Source organism: Silene latifolia, unplaced genomic scaffold (genome assembly GCF_048544455.1).
Source record: "Silene latifolia isolate original U9 population unplaced genomic scaffold, ASM4854445v1 scaffold_88, whole genome shotgun sequence".
Classification (NCBI taxonomy): domain Eukaryota; kingdom Viridiplantae; phylum Streptophyta; class Magnoliopsida; order Caryophyllales; family Caryophyllaceae; genus Silene; species Silene latifolia.
Window position 1 is genome coordinate 1,555,861 of NW_027413793.1, and position 4,706 is coordinate 1,560,566.

Below are 4,706 nucleotides of genomic sequence, written 5' to 3' on the forward strand. Positions count from 1 at the left end.
GTTAATATGAGTTATATTTCGAATCTGGTCATGGAAATTTAGTATGTTTTCACATGAAAGTTTACAATATGTGTGTAAAATATTTGGCTATAATGAAGTCTTTATGCATGATTTATGAATTTTTGATGAAAAATCACATAAATAGTGACTATAATTAGTACTAATGCTAAAACATACTTCATGACTAAGGAAAAACGTCACATGTTGCATTTTATCATATCTTTCAGATCTAAAAGTGAAAAGTTGATAAAAATATTTTTTCTCATATTTTTATGATCATAATTGTTAAAACCGATAAACCGCAACATTGTTTTTCTCGATAAATTTTCGAAATTTTTAACCTAAGTTTTGAACATTATGATTGTCATGGTATTTTTCCAGAATGTTCATGAGTTTAAATTTCAAAATTTGAAATTATTTGAAATTTTTATGAGTTAATTTGAGGTTTATAACATAAATTTTGTATTTTTGGGTCCATTTATGAACAATTTTAAGAAATCAAGTTTAATTATTGTCAAATGTTAGTGGAGACTAATTTTGAGTTCTAAGATGATTAGGGTAATTAACTTGTACATAAATATGAATTTATGTATTTATTGTGATTTTAATAAGTTAAATCACGCAAATCCGTAAAAACCGATTAATATACGATATTGGCTCTTTAAAGGCGATTCAGCTTAAAATCTAGCATGTTCATACATATTATAATGCTGCATTTTATTTATGATTGTCATATTTTAATTTCATGTAATTTTTGAATTATGTAATTTTACTTAGTATGGCCTTAGTTTTAATTGATATTACCCGAAATGTATGGGAATATCGATTCGGTTGTAATTTTGTGATCTCGTATCACCGTTTTGTAATTTAATAGATTTAAATTTTAATTACAAATGTATAATAGGAAATTATGTAATTTATTTTATAATTTTATTTATTACTTTGTAATTTCCCGGAGTTTCCATGAAGACGGTGTTATCTCGAGATGCGTGCCAAGACCGAAGTTCAAGGGACCAAAGGAGTTGGTTTCCGAATTTGTAATAGTTTATTAGATTTACTATTTTAGGAAGGCCATACTAGGATTTAATTTTTATGCTTTGCATTTTATTTATATATTGCATGCATCGCTAAATCGCCATAACTAAACATGCATTTTAAATCGAGTTTATCGACCGTGTCAATTACAATTATCGTAGTTCACCGCTTTAGTTCACTTAAAACGTGATAGATAATAAATTGACATGACCTCTCGCTAAAATAAACAGTTGAGACTTAGCCTTACCAAAAATTAGAAACCATGAAAACCTATTTCGTGAGGGAGTGCACTCGGCCTTACCGGAGTACAAACCTTGCTACGTAGGGGAAGTGGGTGATAAATGTCTACCCACCGAATTTATAAAGATAAGGGTTGTATTCGGCTTTACCGATGCCCAAGTTGATGTAAATTTGGATCATGGACACATTTATTCGAAATTTGGGTTGAACTCAACAAAAGTATTCTCGACGGTTGCCGGATGTGTGTCGGGCTAAAGATAAATATTAATGTAATTTTATCGACCAAGAGTTCTAAAAGTAGAATCGATTAAAGAGTTAATCCACCGAGTTATATTGATAAAGGTTGTATTCGGCTTTACCGATGCCTAAGTTAATATGAATTTGGGTCTTGGAATCTTTTATTATAGTTGGGTAGAGGTCACTATATAAATGCTCATATCTTGTTAAATTATTTACAGGTATTATTATAACGATAAATGTTAATTTTCATCATTCCGTTGTCGCATCGTTCGCATCATTCTATTTCTTCACCACAATTTATATACGATATCATTTCGATTTTAGTTCAAATCTCCATTAAAACATCGTAACGGAAGACAAAATTAGAATTTTCTTCTAAAAACCTCGAATTATCCATTGCAAGGATCTCTTGTGAAGAGTATAGATAAAAGTTATTCGTGATCAAAAGTGTTTTTGATTCTTGACTAACATATCTACTTACAATAAATTGTTTCTCATATGCTTAATTGAGTTAAGTACTTTGAAACGTTAAATCATTTTGGTAACTAGATTTGTTGGAAATCAAAATTGACCAAAATAACGCAACCACTTCAATGAAAGTTTTAAGACTAAACGAACGAATGAAGAGTAGTCTTCATGAAATTCAATTTTGCTTCTCTAAGCAAAGACTCATTGAAATGAGTGGGAGCATTCTCTTAAACCGTTAAGAAAAGGACGAGGTTCAAGAAGTAAAGATTAGAATGGAATTGACAAGACAAAGGTAAAAGTAAAGACTAAACCTATCAATTCCAATCGATAAAGTTTCCTTTTGGAAGTGTTGGACACTAGAAAGAAAACTACCCCAAATTATTGAACAATAAGGAAATTAGTTGTGGGACATCTAATGAGACTTTCTTCAATAAATGTTTATTTGACTGACATAAATTATGCTAGTACTACTTCGTCAATATTAGAAACCAATGGTTGTTTTCATCATTGTGTTTGATACATAGGATGATTAGAATATGACGACTAGCAACAATGATGTCGAGAGATAGAGTCATTGTGTACTCAATCTAGTTTTGGGTTTATAGTTGACCTTAATTATGACTATTAAGTGAATAAACTCCAAATAAGAATATAAACTTGTAAAAGGTACAAAAGAGGTTTCACTTTTATGACCCTATACACCATGATTTGATGTATGGCTAGCCCATTATCAAGGTGACTATATTCTAAACCAAACTAGAATGATATATCATGTAGATGATGCAAGACTCAAATTTGTAACCCAAGATTAAACCTTAAATTTTGGAACGATAAACGCAAAGAGTTATCGAGTACTCTTGGAACCATTAGATTGTTAATCTAATTGTATATGCGTATCTTGTATTCAAAGCAAGATGTCTCGTGCTTTTTGGTTGAAAAGGAGATCGAGGTTGTAAATCATTGATCCAGAATAGGTTGATCATTTTCTTTTACCAACGATTTAAGTTGACGCTAATGTGTTCACTTAATAAGGTAAATAGAGAAATCTTTGAAGAAGTTCAAAGAATTCCAGGAATCACGATTTAGTCGTGATGGGATTATCTAAGTGAAGACTTTGATATAAGCCAAAGGAAATGTGATATAGTATCACAAGTTAATCTCTCTTAGCACGCATTATGGGATAATGTGTGGTTGGATAATAAAAAAAAAAAACGCTATTCGATATGGTTTGGACTTCAATCAAGTTACTTTGAGTTACTTGATCCTTTTGGGGATTTTATCATTTTGTCTAAATTATTTTTCCACTAAATCTAAAACGAATCATATGAGATATGAAATGGTAGGGTACCATGCTTGTAAGTTTTCACAAGAAACAAATGCTCATTTTTCTTACTATAATCACGAGTACGACCGGTTTGTGGCTCGTGAAGCTGTCTTTTTAGAATACAATTTTATTTCTAGAAGACAGAGTGGGAGAAAATATTCAAGAGCCACAAAATAATTGTGACAAAAATTATATGTCGCAAGAAACTGGTCTTTCTTGGCTACGTAACGTTGTTTCTTTGAAACCTAGGAGGTTAAATTCATCACTTGTTGGAGATGATGAATTCATGTTACTTTTAAGAATGTAAAGAGCTTACAACTTACAAAGAAATTGTTTGATTCAAGTTACTTCTGAAAAGAAATGAATATATGACTTACATGAGAGTGTTTAAGTCACAACTCAATACAAGGCTTAGAGCCATGAAAATCCGAAATAAATTCAAAGTGAATTGTTAGATATCAAAGCTTGATTGGTAGCAAAGGTTTTTTGCACTAGTTGAAATGCTTAAGTCTATTTGGATCTTCTTAGGGATTGTGTTTCATTATGAGATATATATAACGAGTGAATCTAAAACCCACTTCTTCAATTAGAAGGAATGTATTCAATACATGTCTTGAGTTTTGTAGATTCTTGCCATCCTAAGATAATGTGAAACTTAAGAGAGGGTCTTAAGTAGGACATCAATGAGTTGGAATCAACATTTTGATCATGTGATAAAACTTTTCTCAATAGGTTGAGAAGTTGTGTTCATACATGAAGTTTAGTGGGAGTTACGGAAATTTTAATTAGTCTTATATGTGGATGACATATTGATCATTGGGAATGATTTGACACTTATGGAGTATTATAATACATCTTTGATATCCGGATTTATGGAGATAAATGTACATGATATTAGCGTCAAATAAGAAGTCTTATGTTGATAAGATTCATGATTAGTTCAATCGAGTTGAACATATTTGATTGATTCCATTTGTTTCCGCTGCCGGATCAATTAAATGAGTAATGATGTATAACACTTCATATACTTTGAGTATGATGAATTGGAATTGTTCAAATCGAATTTAAGTAATAGTTACCTAAAAGCCATATAGATTATCCTTATGTGCTTGAGGAAGCAATAAGGATGTAAAGCAAAGTGTTTTTGATGCAATTCACTAATTTGTGTAAGGGTGTTACACAAATGACAATTGACAATTGAGATTGCGCATGGTTTCCGACAAAACCGTATTCAAAACACCTAAAGATGGTTAAGGAACCATTGTGGCTATGTTATTTAAGAAATGGATTTGCTAGAATTGTTCTAGGCAATAAAGAACAATGAGAGATGCTTACAACGGAAATTGAGTACACTTGCGATCATGAGATGTGCAAGAGGATGGATCCCGCACACTGTGAA